The sequence below is a fragment of the Marmota monax genome, unplaced genomic scaffold, assembly GCF_021218885.2.
Source record: "Marmota monax isolate L192 unplaced genomic scaffold, Marmota_monax_Labrador192_F-V1.1 WCK01_AAM20220418_F8-fsc00070, whole genome shotgun sequence".
Lineage (NCBI taxonomy): Eukaryota > Metazoa > Chordata > Mammalia > Rodentia > Sciuridae > Marmota > Marmota monax.
In genome coordinates, this window is record NW_026692116.1 from 5,135,251 (window position 1) to 5,153,519 (window position 18,269).

Genomic DNA, 18,269 nt, shown 5'->3' on the forward strand with positions numbered 1-18,269 from the left:
AGACATGCATGCACTCAGTAGGTTATTTTCCTGAGTGTTCACTCCAAGTTAACCAGTAGAAATGGCTCTGCTCTGATCCACTAAGTGATTTGACTTTTTAGTTTAACTCTTCATAGGGTGTCCATTAATCCCTTTTCAAATGGTTGGGTTATCATTCTATCTCTCCTAATTACCACCTTTGCCTATCCAACAACCCCTTCCTGTTGATGAATTTTCTTCTAAATAGCCTTTTTTTTTTTTTTTCAAGGAAAGAAGAGTGAAGTGACTCTAACTCAAATGTTCTGATCCCTGGCAATTGTTTTCTTCATTAAAATTGGTAAGTTGTCTTTGGAGTATGAAGTGAACTTGAACAGTTTGACTTGTTCCTCTAGAGCTTGACCATTTGTAGGTAGTAAAAAAGTGGGGAAGCCACCATAGGACTGAGAGAGATGCAGCTTAAGATAAGTTCACATTGTGTCTCTGTGATAAACACATTGCTCCTTACTCCACTCCCAATACCACCTCTTGGCTCCTGGTGAGGGGACCCACCTAGCTTTCCTTGCTCTTCCTGGGTTTGGAGCCCAATCTATGACAAATATATGGGTTAGCTTGATCTTGGGAGGTGAAAAGATGAATTAGCAAGGTGTCACACAGAATGATATGGAAAAGCCTGTCTTTCTGGAAAGTAGTGTTTTTCTCCCAACTCTTGAGAAACATGTCCTTAAGATCTCAGCCAGAAAACCCCAAGGCCCTTGTTCTAAATCTGTGAAGCAGAGAGCCCCAACATCAGGGCTCTTCCAAGGGCAAGGTCACTGTGGAAGAACCACTATTCCCATTTTCAGGATAATGAGGCCATTGAGAAATGTTTAGAACAAAGCTTTGATGATGAACAGTCATTCAACACATTGTTCAAAACAGACCCAATTACATTAGCTACAGAGTTTAATGACTTTGCTCATTAAAACCAGAAAATGAACAACACATGTTAGAAAAAATTTCAGTAATCTTGAAATAACAAAGGATTTCTTTGGGTAATTCAGTTTATAATACCAGTGCTGACTAACAGAAAAATAATTTGAGTCACATATGTGATTTTAAATTTTCTAGTCGCCACCTTTTAAGAAGCAAAAGGAAACAGATGAAATTGATTTCCAGTATATATTTTTCTGAGCCCAATATATTCCAAACATTTTATATCTGAGCTCTCTCAGTGCTAAGTCTTCAAAACTAAGTGTATAGAATATCTCAATTTGTGCTAGTTGCATTTCAAGTTGTTAATAATCACATGTGGCCAGTGGCTACTATATAGAGCAGTGCAGTCATAAAACTTTTCCTTTCCATAAAATTTCTGATTAATTGAAATTTTATAGTGAATTTTGACTCAAAGAATTCATGAGTTCTGTCCTGTGACTATTGAGTTCTCCTTCTTTATTAAAACACACTCCCTCACCCAAGGGAGGGTCCCTTGCATGTGTTTTTTAGGTCACTGGAATTTGCAGTAATTTCACTGTCCAGGTCAGGGGTACACAGCCATAAGGAGCTATTAAGCAATCATCTCTCTCAGAAGGGGCTTCTGATTTCGGGCACAGCCGTCAGCAGCTGTGTGCTTCTCATGCTGCTTCTGCCTTACCTTTGTCCTGCTTCTGAGGAGAGTGGGGACAGTGCTTCAAGTGCTTCAGAATGAAACATTTAATCCTACTGCTGAGTGCTTTCCTGCAACACCTCTGTGAAGTTGTGAAATAGCAGCCTTGATAAGAACTACAGAACAAAGCTGAGAGTTGCTGGTCAGGGCTGGTATGAGACCTATGGCCATGGAACTGACCCATCACCAAGCTCCAACCTGAATGTCCCCAGGTGATCCACAGACACCAACTTCTAACCAGACAAACTGCATGATTTCAAGAGTGCGTTTTTGGAACTACCAGAAGGATCAGTGTCATTAGGCAACACAGCTACAAATGCTGTCACTTAACCCAACTTGAATGAATGAAGATCATGCTCAAGGGATATAAAGAACACAGCCTCATCTCTTTGGTAAGTGTTCTTATTTTATAATGACATATTATATTATAAATGCAGTGAATTCTGATTAGTTGTAGGACAAAGCTAAAAAATACACATTTTTTTTGTAGTACCAGTGATTGAACTGAGGGCCTTGCATATGCTAGACAAGCAATGAACTACATATTTTACTTTGAGACAGGTCTTGCTAAGTGCTGAGGCTGGCGTCAAACTTGTGAAACTCCTGTTTATCTCCCCAGTAGCTGGGATCACAGGTGTGCACCAATGCTCTCTGCTAAAAAGTCTTTTTTTTTTTCATAAGAACATAGAAAAATATAATAGCCACAAGACATTGTGAACTACCTCTCAAAATTAAGCAAATTATCTAGAATTTATTAAAGGCTGAGAGATCTGTTCCTCTTTTGCACGACTGAGGTCGGTTTAAAATATCACTTCTTTTTTTTGTGTGAGGGGGTGCTAATGATTGGACTCAGGGGCACTCAACCACTGAACCACATCCCCAGCTTTTTTTTGTATTTTATTTAGAGACAGGGTCTCACTTAGTTGCTTAGTGCCCCGCTGTTGCTGAGGCTGGCTTTGAACTCGGGATCCTCCTGCCTCAGCCTTTCAAACTGCTGGGATTACAGGCATGTGCCATTGTACCCCCCACCCCTCCCCCCAACAAAAATCACTTATTTAGGGAAGCCTTCCTGGACTACCCAAAGCAAAGGTCTCCCTTGCTATTCTCTGCCTGTACACTGTTTGTGTCTTCAATAGTGTGTATCATAAGCTGTCATTATACATTGGTTTGTTTGTTTTCTTGTTTTTTACTGTGTCTTGACAAGACCACAAATTCCACAAAGGTAAACACACAAAGATGTGTGCACTTCTTTAACCTCACATACCCAGAAAGAGGTACTATACTTGGCACATAGAAGTACCTAAAAATAATAGCAATAGAATGAATGTTCCATTAGTGACAGTCTTTTGACTAACATCTTTCAACAAAAACTTCTGAAATCAAGATAAAGCCTGTTCACAAGTCAGTATCGTCAGTATCAATTTTAAAAGTCTAAGCAGTTTTTCAGAGAGGTAATTGATTAATTCAGTCCAAGAGTTGATGCATGTTAATTCTTGAAGTTATTCTAACGAGGCACACAATAATTTGAATTCTACAATTTTATATTTATTTAATGTTGATTTATCAAAGTTTGCCAACAGCCAGATTTTACCCAGAGAGATAGTGACAGTGAGGATGGCTTAACAGAAGCCATGAGAGTGAGTTCAAGTTGGATTGCAGCTCAATTAATGGATGGTTTTATCTTCCAGATTAGGACATGAAGCTTCATCCAGTTCAGTTCCACAGATAACTTATAAATAACTACAGTGTTTTAGATAGCTGAATGGCTTAGATAGGGTTTCTGTACTCAGTTTTTTAGTACTTGATAGACTTAGTCTATTGGAGAGAGATAAACTTGACAATTTTGACAAACACTGAAATATAAATATGAGCACTGATTTAGTCACTCAGATGAGCTTGTTACCCAGGAGCACTGAGGAAGACTTCCCAATGGAGATGACATGAAGTTCAGCCTCAAAAAGCCCCACCTTAGAGTCTTGGAGTCTGGTGTTTCCTCTGCTGGAACAGATTGCCCCCAGATTTTCTAGAGCATCTCAGGTTGTCTCCTCCATTACTATTTCTCTGTTTTATTCTTGACATTTACTATTATCTGAAATTATCTTGACATTTATCTGTTTACGGTCAGTCTGATCCCTCAAGAATATAAGCTCTATGAGTATAGAGACCTGGTCTTCTTAGCATCGGGAAGTAGTTTTATTAATTGCAAAGTGACATGATAAAATTACTCTGGAAAAGCCATTCTGACAATGGAGCTTAGAAGGAATTGTAGGGGACACAGACTTAGGTAAGAAGAACATTAGAAGGTTCTCGTGACTTAATAAGAGTGATACAGGGAAAGATCTAAATTGCTTCAAGAAGCATGAAGGTGCATGTTGAATCCACGACTTGCTGAATGAAGAAATTCCAATTCACACTGGCTTCACTCATCCTCAAAGAGACTCTGCTCATTCCCACTTTAGATTCTGTAGTTGTTTCCTCTTCCTGGAAAACTTCTCCAGATCTCTGTATTGTATTTAGATCTCTTCTTACATGTAACCTTCTTAAAGATTTCTTTCCTAGCCACCTTGTTTAAAAGCATTCATCTTCATACCCTGATTTTGTTTTTCCTCCTGGTATATTCACTCATTATCATTACATTATACACAAAACATTATATTACACATTATATGTAAGTTTCCATAAGGCAAGAACTCAGTCTGCCTTGTTCACCACTTCATTTGCAATGGACAGCATGTAACAGGAATTCAGCATATTTATGGAATGAATAAATAGACCAGACTGGGTATGAAGGTGATTAATAAGGACACTGAGTCATTATGAAATTAGAATAACAGAAGGGAGTTTGGTAGAAGTTACAAGTTCATAAGGAATGCTCTTCATCAAGACAGACTCAGATAAGCAGGATTACCCAGCATCAAACAGTGTTTGACACATAGGAGGAGGACCTCAATCTAAAATGAATGAAAGAACACCTTGCTTGCTTTTCCAATTAATGTATACTGAGAAATTCATAAAAACGACATCCCAAATGAATAATTAATTCTCTTCAGAGATTTTTCAAAGTCATACTGGTTTTGCTACTATTTGTATGTACCAATGAGCCTTTGCTGGATTTGTTAAACCATCTGTACCACAGATTGTTTTAAACTGTTTTCTCAATAGTTTACCTGAGGATCACGTCTTAATTTTTAACCAGATTAACAACATAATTTTGAGAGTTCTACAAAGCTTTGCTCCTGAAGAGCTCCATTCCCTCTCTCCTTCTTTTATAGTTGTCATATTCATATGTGTTACACATAAGTTATATCTTTATATTGTATGTTCATCACATATTATTTACTATGTACTTTTCTTTTTGATTTATTGGTTCTTTTTAGTTATACATGACAGCAGAATCTGTTTGGATATAATTAGACAAGCATGGAAAATATCTTATTCTAATTAGAGTCCCATTCTTATGGGTGTTACTATGTACTTATCTTTACCAGTGCTCTTTATTTCTTCTTCTGGGGTTGAGTTTTTGTCTAGTGATCTTTAATATCAGTCTGAAGGACTCCCTTTAGAAACTTCTGTAGTGCAGGTTTGCTCTGAAAAATCCTGTTTTTATTTATCTGTGAATGTCTTAATTTCTGCTTCATTTTTGAAGTATAGTTTTGTTAGAGGTAGAATTTTTAAAAAAATATTTTTCAGTTATAGGTGGACACAGTATCTTTATTTTATTTTTATGTGGTGCTGAGGATCGAACCCAGCATCTCACACACGGTAAGCAAGTGCTCTACTTCTGAGCCACAACCCAGCCCCCAGAGAGAGAATTCTTGATCCATAACTTTGAATATGCCATCCACTGCCTTCTGGCATTCATAAATTCTGATGAAAAATCAGCTATAACTCTTATTGAGAATCCCACATGTGTTAGCCAAGATAAATCTCAGTATATTCTCCTATAAGGAGAAAAGGATTACTTTGGTTCATGGTTTCAGTCCATAGCACTTGGCCCCTGTTGCCTTTGGGTCTGTGGTGAGACAGTACATTATGGTGGGAGCATGTATTACAGCAAAGTTGCTTACTTCATGGAGGCTGAGGAGCAAAAAGAGAAAAAGAGGAAGGATGAGTGTCTCAATATCCCTTTCAAGGGCATGCCCTCATATGGCTGGAAGACTTCCAACTAGTCCTCACCTCTTAAAAGTTCTACCACCTTCCAATAGTGCCATAAGCTAGGAACCAACCCTTTAACACATGGGCCTTGGGGGAACACTTGTAAAATATGGTACCTTGTATATAATGAGTCACTTCTTTCTTGTTGTTTTCAAGATTCCCTATTTTTATTTTTCAGTAATTTTATCATAATCTTTCTAGGTGTAGTGCATACATATTTGTATGTACCAATGAGCCTTTGCTGGATTGGTTAAACCATCTGTACCACAGATTGTTTTAAACCGGTTTCTCATCAGTTTACCTGGGAATCACATCTTAATTTTTAACCAGATTAACAACATAATTTTGAGAGTATACAAAGCTTTGCTCCTGAAGAGTTCCATTCCCTCTCTTTTAGCTTATCCTACTTAGAGTTTTTCATTGTTGTTTTAAGCTTCTCAAATGTGTAGCTTAATGGTTTTAAAAACAAAATTTGAATAGTTTTTAGCCATTGTTTCTTTATATTCTTTCTGTTCCTTTTTCTCCTTTCCTTCTGCTAACTACCACCATGCACTTATGGTGTCCCACGGGTCTCTGAGGCTTTGTATACTTATTTTTTAATTCTTTTTCCCCCTCTTCTTCAGGCTAAATAGTCTCAATTGACCTATCTTAAAGTTTATCAATTCTATCTTCTTCCCACTCAACTCCTGCTGTTGAACTCTAGTGAATTTTTTATTTAGGTAATTGTATTATTCGACTCCAGAATTTCTATTTGGGTCTTTAAAAAAACACAATAATTTCTGTCTCCTTCTATAGTGAGTCTTCCTTCTCATACTTTCTTTTCTTAGTTCTTTGAATATGTTTAGAATAGATAACTTGAACCTTTGTCTAATAAGTCCAACATTATTCTCCCAGGGAGTCTCAATTGACTGCTTTTCCTCCAGATATGTTTTTCTTTTTGCATGTTTCATAATTTTATAGACATTAAAAAACCTGAACATTAAAAAACATAACTTGACAACTCTGGAAATCAGATGCTCTCCTATCTCCCTGGATTTATTATTATTGTTGGTTTGATTCTGAATTAATTCTGTCAAGTTTATATCCTTTGTCATGTATGGTTACTAGACTCTTCACTTCAGTGAGTTTAGTGGTCAATAATGATTGGACAGAAATTTCATTAAATATCTAAGACCAATAAGCTTTGCTGTCTTTGGTAAAGAAATCTGTATGAGTATTTGGAACAAGCCTTCAACATTCAGCCAGGAAGTTTCTAACTCTGCCTTGTCCTTGCTTGTGCAGAACCTCAAAGTCAAGCAAAGCTGAGAAATTAAGGACTTTCCCAGTGTTTTTTGAGTATATGCACAGGCCCAGGGATGCATATAGCCTTCTAGATTCCCAGAAATATACTAAAAATTTTCAAAGCTCCTTAAAGAAATTTCAAGTCTCAGATTTTCCCTTTAACTTTTTTAGTTAGTCTACTGTTTGACTCAACTATTACTTAACATATTAAGCAACTGTAGAGTTCCCAACCAATGCCTCTAGGAAAAGTGCCTACACATTGGGTATGCTCCAAGTCAGTTCAAATAAAGACAGTTTTTGAGTAAAATATTTTTATGAACCACCAGAGAGCAAAATAATGCTAATTCTCTTGGATGGGACTTTGAAGGAGCTCTAACCCCATTATATCCCCTCCAGTGGTTGCCAGGATGTTGGTATTCACTGTATTGCAGGCTATTGGTTTTCAAGGCTATCATTGATTTGAGGAGGGGGAAACAGGGATAGGGAAAGTTAAAATCTCATAAGTCTTGCTGCTCTTTCTGATAAATGACAACTTTTTGAATAAAGTGATGAACTGAACCTCTAAAACTGTGAGACCAAAACAAACTTTTCCTCCTCTTAGTTGTTCTTGTCAGGTATTTTGATTATAGCAATGGAAAACTTATTAACACAACATTGATTAATATTATAATATAGTTATGTTATTATTAAATAATTATATTTAATATATAATTGTTATTACTAAATTTTATTTTATTATTTTATTGCTCATTTTACTGAATAAGCCTTTGAATAATTTCCAGAGTTCTGAAAGAGTTGATTCTGATAATTTTTTTTCTGGTGTTCTCATTGCTATTATAGAGAAAATTTCAGAGGTCCATACTCTGTTATTTCCACTGATGTGCCTCCACAGATTCTTTCCGTGTCATTTATCCTTTCCTTCACATAAACTATTGTTTTTTAAACATTAAAAACATTAAAACCCCAAATGGTTTATATTTGTTCTGTTTTTAAAAGGTGAGTTTTGTGAGATGTTTGTTTTTATAAAACCACCAATGAAAAAAGGCAATTAAAAAGATGACAAATTGATAAACCACAGAAAAAGATAAATTGTTTTTGGCCGTCTATAAATTTCACAAATATTTTGTCTTTTTGCTTGTTTGGACCCAGTTAACTTGAAAATTCCATTTACATTTTGACCTTGTGTCAGTTCCTTATATCCTCCTTCGGCCCAGGCAAGCCTGCTTTCAGCAGCCCCCTTAGTGTTGACTATCAGTGTCACATTAGTCAGCCTGGGAGACTCTGATGAAATACCACAGACTAGATGACTTAACAACAGAAATTTAATTTCTCATAGCTCTGGAGTCTGGAAGTCTAAGACCAAAATGCTAAAAAATTTGATTTCTCCTGAGGCCACTCTCTTTGATTGCAGAAGACTGTCTTCTCACTGTGCCAGAACAAAGCTTTTATTTCTGTGTGCCCATAGTCCTGGAGACTCTTCTTCTTTTAAGTATTTACCAGTCCTACTGAATTAAGTCCCCACCCTTATGACTTCACATGACCATAATTATCTCCTTAACTCATTGTGTCCCATCATTCCAGATAGGAAACATCTACAAAAATTTAAGCATAGTATATAATTATTTAATAATAACATAACTATATTATAATATTAATCAATATTGTGTTAATAAGTTTTCCATTGCTGCAATCAAAATACCTGACAAGAACAACTAAGAAGGAGGAAAAGTTTGTTTTGGCCTCACAGTTTCAGAGAGGTTCAGTCCATGGCTGGCCAATTCCATTACTCTGGCCAATTTCATTCAATTCGATTGCTCTGGGCCAAGATGAGGCAGAATATCAGAGTTGGAAGAGCATGGCAGGAGAAAGCTGCTCAGCTCATAGCAGCCAGAAACACACACACACACACACACACACACACAGAGAGAGAGAGAGAGAGAGAGAGAGAGAGAGAGAGAGAGAGAGAGAGAGGAATCAGGGACAAAATACAATCCTCAAGGTCATGCCCTCAGTGATCTACTTCCTTCAGCCATACCCTACCTGCCCTACAGTTACCATCCAGTAATCCATTTGAATTATTAATCTAAATGGATTAATCTACTGATTAGGTTATAACTCTCAGAATCTAATCTTTTCACCCCCAAATATTCCTGTATTTTCTCAGACATGAGGTTTTGGGGGAATACCACATATCAAAACCATAACATTAACTGACATATATACATATGAATATAAACACATACAAATATGTGTGTGTGTCTGTGTATATACATATATACATACACACACATTCTCACTTTCTCTTTCTCTCCATTATGATTTCCAACTTATTTTAATGCATCTGTGTCAATTTTGTTGAAATATTTGCAGAATTGAACACTTGGACTTAATGGGCTAGAGATCCTATTTCCAAATACTGTCACACTGGGATTTAGGACTTCCACATACACATTTTGAAGGGGCACAATTCAGGTCATAACAAATGTCTAACATGGTAACTTTTCCATAAACACTTTTAGTGATTATATGTAACCTCCTTTGCCTCTTGCCCTTCACTTTTCTACATCATTCCTATCCCTTTGTAAACATCTCCCAACTAGTCTATATGATGTCTGGTACAATGAATGGGAGAGCGACATTATGTAGAGCTCCAGACATTAGTCTTGACATCAGAGTCAAGATCCCCCTCTGGAACCAAACAGCTGTATGACCTTGAGTCAGTCAGCAAGCTCACTGATTTTCCTTAGCTTTTGCATTTTAGGGTGTGTTGGCCTAAAATGCCCTCTACTCCCAGGTCCTGAATTTGTCATCAACCTTTATTACTAAAACAGGCTTGTTTCATCCTCTTTGTGGTATGTCTAAGAGCTAATTAGCAAAATATAACCTACCAAGTGTGCTGATTAAATAGTTCTGAGTGGTTTCTATTTCTGCCCAGATTTTTTCCGGAAATGCTGTTCCTGCTGTTGCTGCTCAAGTAAGAGTGGCATTAGCATTTGTGGGAAGCTTAGTCCAGGAAGAAAGATGACATGACGTGCAGTGAGAGAGTGGATTGGGTATTGATGGGTGCAGGTAATTAGGGGTGGAGCAGAACCTGGGAGTTCCCACATGTGTATTTAATCAACCAACTTTTGCTGAAAATCTACTTGTTCCAAGCATTGTGAGAAATGAAGTAGAGCTCACATCAGGGCTTTCTCTGATCACACGATGTGGTCTCGCATGAATTATAGTTGTAGAAAAAGGAAGATGACCTGCATTCAGATCTTGGACTTGTTCTTTATTCTTTTGTGACCCTGTGACCACAGTCAAGTCACTTGGCTACTCAGAGTCTTGATTATTCCATTTTAAAAAGAAAGGATAGATCAGGAATTTTATATGGCTGGTGGTACCACTTTGGCTTTCACCTTCTAGAAGCATGTTTCCTAGGGAGTGGAGTGTGGATCCTGACTAAAATAAAATCAATGAACATAATAGTCCTTGTTCTCCTAATGGAATTTTCTTTATACTTAAAAAGAGAGCCAAAGGCTGCGGCAGAAGGATGGCAAGTTCCAAAGCCAGCAACTTAGTGTGGCCCTCTGCAACTTAGCAAGACCCTGACTGAAAACAAACGCAAACTGAGGATGTGGCTCAGTGGTTAAGTGCCCCTAGGTCCGATACCCAGCACCACAGAGAGAAAGAGAGAGAGAGAGAATGAGAAAGAGAGAAAGCCAAAACCCAAACACCAAATTTTAATGCTAACATTGTTCCCTAAATTGCCAAAGAACTAGATTTCATTATTTTCAACAAATTCAATAGAAGCTGCCCGTACCTTTGGAGTTACTGATTTATGGCCTTTGGTTCTCTAGGACCTGATGGTGCCTTTGTGTTCAGGCTAACATGGCCTTGGTGTCAGCCTTCATGGGGAGATTGTATCACAAGGGAGGTTGTAAAGCACAGTGGTTAAGGCTTAGGCTTCAGGCCAGAGCTGGATTCAAGTTCTGGCTCTGTCATTCACAACCATGTCACTTTGGTAAGGTACGAACTTCTCTAGGCCCAGTTTCCAAATCTATAAAACAAGGACGATGCTGTTACCCACTTCAAAGTCACCGTGAAGATCAATTTTTCAACTGCGTTAAAGTTATCAGTGACTGGCATAAAAGTTAAAAGCACAAAAAAATGTTACCTTGAGTAACTGATAGGAAGAACTCTTTCTTTTATTTTTCCAGGTCCATACGGCCTAGCTATAATTATTTTTTACTGTTCTTTAAACTTTATATTAATTTCATCCAGAGATTAGGATGGTTCCAACTGTAACACGAGTACTTGTTCAACCTAAGATGTCATTAGTTCATCTTTCAGATGTCTTTTTAGAGATATAAACCACTATCTCATGTTGTTGGAGTACTTACAAAATTTGGAAGAAACCAAGTGAAGAGAAACATGCAGTCAAAGAGAATCAGGAAAAATTTAGAATATAATTTAAAGTCTTAATTCTTTTCATATGTATAGTTATCTCATACATTTATGTTTATAAACAGTACCATAGTATTTATGAAAAAATGCTTAAAATCTTTGAGGATTTACATATAATTTCTTCAAACTCTATCCAAGATACAGAACATAAACAAGTCCACAATACTGGTGTAAATATTTTTAAAGTCTTTCCAAACCAACAAATCTAAATATGACTCTTCCTTTTATTTTCCCAGTCTCCCTCTTTCAAATGAACACACTGGTTTTCTTTAGATCCCAAAGGTACTCTGAAATCATGTCCTGGTGATCAGAGGATAAAATATCAAAAGTTCCCCCTCTAACATATGTAAAAAAATTTTAAGCCATGGCACTCAGATAAACAGAGACTGAAAGTAAGCTGGCTTTGCCTCAAATTATTGGAAACTTGATAGTATTTCAGAATCTCGAAACAGATCTTAAGCTGGGTAAATGTATTCTTAGAAAAGGGAGAAAATATGGATAAGAAAGTATGGATAAGAAAGGTTTTGGTCATAGGAGAGGCCAAAGATTAAGATAGGAAGATAAATCTGCTAGGACCTGCCTAAATTTCGTTGGATTGAAATCACAATAACCTGTGGCTGAATGAGGTGTCCTAGCTGCTCCAAGATACTTGACTTGTGAATAACTAGAGAGCTTCTCTGGTGTTTACATACCCGTGCAACTTTGTGTTTACTCTTTGCAGATCACTCATGCAGACATTTATGCAGTTCACTTCCTGAACTCTAGATCTCATCTTCCTTGTAACCATCATGCTTACACACATAACTCACACTGTTTCCTGAGGCTGATGTGGGGAAGCAAAGCGCAGCAGAGTGTGAGCTTTGGGAATGGCCCCTTGATTTTCTTTCTGTGTGTTAGTATAAAAAGACCCTGAGTGTTTTTTTTTTTTTAAGTATGCATTTTTTTATTAACTTCCAAACTCTGACAACAAATTTTGCTCCACAACATATTAAACAAATGTCCATCAATAACAGAATGAATAATCTGAGAGCATACTCACCACAATGGAATGCATTGCAGCAATTAGAATAAACAGCCTACTGCTAATGCAACCAACATGGCAGACTCTCATTAACAGAATGTTGAGTGAAAGAAGCCGGGCACAAGAGTATACACTACATGATTCCTGTTACATAAAGTTCAAGAAAAGGGACATGAATTAGGGTAGAGTAGAAATTATCCAGTGGGTGAGGAGGTATCATCTAGTGTGATGGTAGCTTTTTTGTTCTGAGGGCTGGCTATACAATTGTAATCTTTATAAAAACTCACTAAATTGTATATGAATAACAAATACCTTTTAAGAATATTTCAAGTATATTTCACTTCATTAGAAATCTTTTTTTTTATTAAGATATTTGGAAAACAAGTGACTCTTACTTCCTTAGCTAAAATGTCTTTTCTGATTATAGTCTGACATCCCTCATTTGTGTTTTGGCCCTTTCTGCATTTTGTAATTTGTGTTGTGAGAAAAATCTTTTAAGACTTTTCAAAAATTTCCATGATGGCCTCCTTGGTTAACACAATAAAGTGTTTGTGATATCTGAGGACTAATGATTCACAGATTGCTGCATTATGGCTTTGGGACACTGCTGACAAGCATGGACTTTTCAAGGTGCTCTTCCTGGGGTCATATGAGCCATCAGTTAACTATTTCTTTTGTTCACAAAGATTTCAGGAAAGTACATGTTCTTTTATGGCAAGGTTGCAGTGCTGATTATCCATTGGCAGGGGCTTTGTGTATTTTAGTTAGCAATGTGAGATTTCTTAGAGTCACCTGATGTTAAAGGGCAACTGGAATAGCTCAGCTGTGAGGATGTCGGAGCACGGGCTACAAGAAGATCTCGTGAGCTCTGCCATGCTAGCAATTTTTGAAGTGCTCTGTTTGTTCTTTATTTTTTGAACTGATTGGTCACTATTATTAATAAGAGACTATCAAAAAGACATGAAATCAAATAAATTAATGATTATTTTTTTCAATATAAAAATAAAACTGGTTTAAAAAGTTGTTTTATTCTGTAATAATGTGGGAATCTGGACATATCTTGAGCTCATCAGAAGGAATATCTTAAGACTGTTTTAAAATGCTTGAGTCGTTAAAAATGTCAAAATGTAATTATTTTTACTAATTAAAATTATGTTTGAAAGAAAACAAAATACTCACTTTTCTTTACTAATATTGAAGGCTACTAGGATGTAATGTGAGAGGCTGTTATATATCCAAGAACCTTAGTAAAGCTTTAAGCGAGGCCCTTTAAAAATTCTTTCAAATAAAAATCTATATTTTGCCAAGAAGGAAAAGTTTAATTTGCACGCGTGCATGTGTGTGTGTGTATGTGTGTGTGTGTAATTGAACCCAGGGGCGTGCTACCCCTGAGCTACACCCCCAGTCCTCTTTTAATTTTATTTTGAGACTTACCAAATTGCTGAAGCTCTCACTAAATTGCTAAGGCTGGTCTCAAACTTGCAATCCTCCAGCCTCAGAAAATTTTGATTTTAAATCCTTAAACAGATGATTGTAGTATAAATTTTTTGTATAGCGGGTTTCATATTCTAAGCCATAGGGGGTGAAAAAGTACCGTATCATTTTTTTTCTCTCTCTAACCTTATTTAATGACAAGTTAGCAGCCATATGAAGTAATTTTCTTCTAGATTTTAATGAAACCATTTTTAGTTTTGTTTTTAACTTCAATTTATGTAAATGTGCTATTAAACGACCTATAAAATAGAGATAGAAGAATGTAGTTGCACAGCCCTGGATTTTAAATAAGAATTCAAATTCATTGAAATTTGTTATGTACTAGATATGAGACAAGTCCTCTCTTTTCTCTTACCTTAAATTTCCACATTTGCAAATGGGGTTAATAATTCCTGTCCTGGCTAAATCACACGTTTGTTTTCTCACTTGAGTTAATGTAGCTATGAAAGTTTTAAATGTTACTTTAAAAAATCTGGACTTAGAGCTGTTTCTGATAATTTAAAATATTTAAAACCATAATAAACCATAATAACATAGGAACCATTCCTAAATGAAGAACCCTCAAGTTTCAAAAGTGTTGACTTTTCAAGGCCATAGGATTTCTGGGTAACCAGCTTCCCCCACAAGGAAACACTTTGCTCTCTCAAGCTGGCTTGAATCTGACATCATTGCTTCCATCCAATAGGATGCTCAGTGTCATTTCAGGAACCCTCAGTCCCCCAACAGTGATGGCCTATTTCAATACTGATAGCTATCTATCTATCTCTCCCTCTCCCTCTCCCTCCTAAGGAGCACAAAGATACTTTTTCCTAGGTCAGGCTACAGTTTGTGAAAGTAAAACCATTAAAGGAGCCTAAGATTTAGAGTACCCAAGTGTGACTTTTCTTAAGGAACAAACTGTCATAGTCAAACCTCCCTCCCTTCATAAGCAGATGAAATAATCTGATGAAGGCACAGGGTGGTGTGAGTGGGAGAATTGGTAAAGTGGAGGGGGCCTCAAGTCCTCCCCTCAACTGGCCCACTGCCCTCTGTACAGCAGCAAGATGGGGGACAGAGAGAAGCTCTTCTCCAGCCAGACTCTTGACTTTGAAAAGGTAACAGTTCCTTTCCCTTAACCCTGGCACAGAGGTCATCTTCTCTGAATTTCCTTGTGTTCCAAGGAGAGATACAGAGTTTCTTCCTGTCAGACCAGTACTTTGGGATCAAAAGCTGAGACACTTTGCTAGCATATTAATTTCTGTGTGATCTCCCAAACCAGCATCTTGCTCAGAGAGAACCTCCACAAAAACTTGAAATTCACTGACTACTGAATGTACCTCATGGTTCATCTAAGTCTGTTCTCTTGAAATGTGGAACAGATTTCCTGCTAAATGAAATAATTTTCTAATATGTTTGCCTATTCAATGTAGTTTGCCAAAAACTGAGACTGTCTTGGTCAACAGAAGCCAAGAGCATCATTAAGCATCATACCTTCTGCTAAAGTGCTTCTGCTCAAGGGGCCTACTCTGAGTTGTATCTGATACATAAGATCCATCTTTTTGCATTTCCTCTCCAAAGCCATCTTCCAGTCATAGGAAATAACTTAGGATGTGTTGTTGACCTGGGTTGATAAATAGGTTATCCAGCAGCTTATGACATGAACTAGCTCAAAATGATGAACTTAGAAATTCAATTGAAAATACCAGGAGATCAAAGTTATTACTAGGTACTGAACTCAAAAGGGAACACATTGAAAAGCAGACAAAGCTGAGATCATGCTGTCCATTTCATGACACCCAAAACTACAGGGAGTTAACACCCTAAGTAAGCCAAGAGGGAAAATAAAACCCAGCAGGGAACGGCAAAAGGTAGAAAGGCAGAGAAAAAGAATGGCTGAGAACATTTCCTGAATATTTTGTCTCTTTTCCTGGGATTTTGTGCATTCTTTAAAATATACCTCCATTGTTTTGAGTAAAGATGACATTTATTGCACCCAAAAGAGCAAAACCATAACAGATGCATACACTTCTTCCATTTTTTTCCACTGAAGCTTTTTTATTATGGATAAAAGTTATTATTTTGTTATGGATTCTCTATGTTAATGGGGCTGGATAACTCATTAGTAATACTGCAAATATTCCAGACCTCAGGATTCTAAGTTACCAGACTGAGATAATTACACCTTACACTGCTCATGGCCTCCTCTGGTCTCCTGGCTTTAGGAGGGGGCACTCCTTTGGGGCCCAGAGAATTTCAGCACTTTCATTTCCAGTTTTAGTTCACAATTTGTAGCAGATGGTCGCCCCAGCGGAGAGCCCTGGAGGTGGCTGACTCCTAGATTTGTTAGGAGGGGAATGAAGAATTCCTCAAGAATTCATTTTGCATCTCTGGCCAGTAAGAGAAGGCAACTAGGGCTGGGGTTGTGGCTCAGTGGTAGAGTACTTGCCTAGCATCTGTGAGGCGCTGGGTTCGATTCTAAGCATCACATGTAAATAAATAAAATAAAGATCCAATGACAACTAAAAAATATATATACATATAAAAAAAGAGAAGCAACTAGAAAAATGCTGCAGACTGTACTTCCATTTTGCATAGTTGACTATTGAGAATTAAAAAAAAAATGACTTAAGCAGCAACTGTGAAATTTAGGGCAGTTCCAGCTCACCTGGTGAGACTGGTATCAGTCAGGGAGGGCTGTAAATTCTGTCCCTGTGCATGGGAGGAGTCAGAGGTGCCCATACTCCTACTTACTGGAGACCAGCACTATGAGGGACAGAACCACTACCTGGATATCTCTCAGAGGCTTTTCCTCTATTTTTGATGCAGGATTTTTATTGCACAATTGAATACTTTATGTTTTTTAATCTTAATAAGAGTTTTTCTTAATTGGAAACCTGCATTAGAGAAGAATTTAAAATACATTGATTCGACTAGTTGTTGTTTTCCACCTTGAAAAGCAATTTGAAAATGCTAACTGGGAAAAATCTATATTCTTAAAATATCACAAGTTCCTGTCTTTCAGTCTTTTTGTGGAAAATCCATTAGGTTTCAATCTGCAGTAGCAGTTGGAATCCAGGCTTCCAGCTGAGGAGTGGACCATATAGCTTTGGGAAGCCAGCTCAATGGGAACAGTTCAGAAATTCCTAACTCACAGGTCACTCACTATAGGTGTCACCATAATTTGGTGTTTTCTGACTCATCTCTCTCACCCCCAGTTCTGAAAGGCTCAGGAACCTAGTTCCTGTCATTGAGGCAGCACAATGGTTGCAAGTCAGAAAGACTTAAGAGAAAAAGCGACCGTGTGCTCTCTCTGCCAAGCGTAAAACAGAAGCCTGTTTGTGCAGCTCTTCTTTGGTCATCCTGCCTGGGTTACAGAATAATCTGCTACATGAAAAGAGGAGGCAGGAGCCCCAAATTACAGCTTCCATCTACCCCACCCCCAACCCCGCATTTCATAGCTCTTCTTTCATTTTTAGAGGTAGTTCCCACCAGAGGAATGTCCCCAGTTTACCTCAGAATAAACCCTTCATTTGGGAAAAGCACCCAAAGAATCTCCCAGAAACAAGAGCTCTGATTGGCATTTCTTTCCTGATGGGAGGGGGAGATTTGGGCCTGTTGTTCACCCCGACGAATTAATACCGTCACTAAGCAACCGTCTTAACCCCAGTCCAGATTCTGCAAGATGAGAAAGAATGAGGCCACTTATTCCCCAGCCTCTCTTTATTACCAGCTCTTGGCTTTGTCGGAACAGACTGTGGACATAAAAAGTGTCCTTTGGCTTACTCTAGAGGGAATGATGTATTTTAAGAGAGAATGACAGAAAACAACAATGGGCTTAAAGCAGGCTGAGGTCACTCCCTGCAGCTCTAATGAGGCATCTGAGATGGCAAATGGGTACCAGGGACCCATTACAGACTGCATAGTTTTATAAACATTATTTAAGTCTCACAACCACTCTGAAAGTGGATGTTAGCTTTACAGAAATGAAACCCAGAGTGAAGAGAATAGGTCAGGATCATGCAGAAATGAGCTGCTGAGTCAGGCCTGGGTCCTGGCTTTGTCTGGTCTAAAGCACTCAACCTTTCCTCTATATCCACGGCAGTTACCAAACTTCTGCCCTGGGAAAAAAGTAAGATATACAGCTATATAAGTTATAATGTTTATTAACTGGTGTTTCCAGGTTTATAAATCATATTGAATTGCTCACTAGCCAATTATGATTTGATTCTTTTTTTCTGGCCACAGTAGCTTACTATTGTTTGATCATAT

The 18,269-nt window shown here is 37.6% G+C and overlaps 1 long non-coding RNA gene across 3 annotated transcripts in view; it reads left to right on the forward strand.

The window, feature by feature from the left end:
• Positions 1 to 1,509: 1,509 nt before the first annotated feature.
• LOC124105032 (uncharacterized) overlaps positions 1,510 to 18,269 on the forward strand; it is a 65,071-nt gene continuing 48,311 nt past the window's right edge. For all 3 annotated transcript variants that reach the window (XR_009228553.1, XR_006855597.2, XR_009228554.1), the window contains exon 1: positions 1,510 to 2,013. This is a non-coding gene — a long non-coding RNA (uncharacterized LOC124105032). The remainder of the gene's footprint in view (positions 2,014 to 18,269) is intronic.